The sequence below is a fragment of the Mastomys coucha genome, unplaced genomic scaffold (genome assembly GCF_008632895.1).
Source record: "Mastomys coucha isolate ucsf_1 unplaced genomic scaffold, UCSF_Mcou_1 pScaffold22, whole genome shotgun sequence".
Classification (NCBI taxonomy): domain Eukaryota; kingdom Metazoa; phylum Chordata; class Mammalia; order Rodentia; family Muridae; genus Mastomys; species Mastomys coucha.
Window position 1 is genome coordinate 249092785 of NW_022196905.1, and position 689 is coordinate 249093473.

Below are 689 nucleotides of genomic sequence, written 5' to 3' on the forward strand. Positions count from 1 at the left end.
GAGAGAGAGGGAGAGAGAGAGGGAGAGAGAGAGAGAGGGAGTCAGGCCCAGGAGACTAATTTGCAGCTTTCTGAAGAACAAGAGGCAGAAATAAGTTAGCTGGAAGTAAAACCAAATACTAAACAATACGTTCATAAAATGTGTACCCAGTGGGATAAACTGAGGCAGGAAGACGACTCAAAGCTAAATCAGAGCAGCGTTGGCATCTAGAGCTCCACTGGTTCAAGGGAATGTCGCTCTGTGTGCCAGGTGTCCACAAGTCGCGGGGGCTCCCTCTGAAAACCCAGATCAAGAGAAAGCTGCACTGCAGAGGTCCCCTGCAGCTAACTAGCGCTGAGGGTGACAGGAGAGATCCGGGAGAACCGCAGGAAGGAGCCCCAAACTAGAGTGGAACTGAAGACCCCGCGGACCCACATACCTGCGTCCGCCCAGCGCTCGCAGAGTCGGCTCTTTAATGCGGCTGCGCAGGGCGCGCTGCGCACCCTGGGAAATGAAGTTCGTTCGGCCTCACGCCAGAGTCCGCAGAACCTCGCAGCCCCACCTTACTGAAGGGAAAAAGTTCTCAAACTTACAAGGAGCACTAAATGTACCAACTTCCAGAACTACAACCCCTAGAGAAAATAGGGTGTCCTAAAGACACTGGCCTGTTTGTTTGTTTGTTTGTTTTGTATTTTGATTTTGATTTTTTT

At 51.1% G+C, this 689-nt stretch overlaps 1 protein-coding gene across 4 annotated transcripts in view; it reads right to left on the bottom strand.

Moving 5' to 3' along the window:
• Fcsk (fucose kinase) overlaps positions 1 to 479 on the bottom strand; it is a 21178-nt gene extending 20699 nt beyond the window's left edge. For 2 of the 4 annotated variants that reach the window (XM_031341440.1, XM_031341441.1), the window contains exon 1: positions 419 to 447. The gene's annotated coding sequence lies outside the window, so the exon portion shown is untranslated. Of the gene's footprint in view, positions 1 to 146; positions 160 to 418 lie in introns of those variants that run through there. The other 2 variants (XM_031341442.1, XM_031341439.1) reach the window with 2 other exon arrangements.
• Positions 480 to 689: the final 210 nt, after the last annotated feature.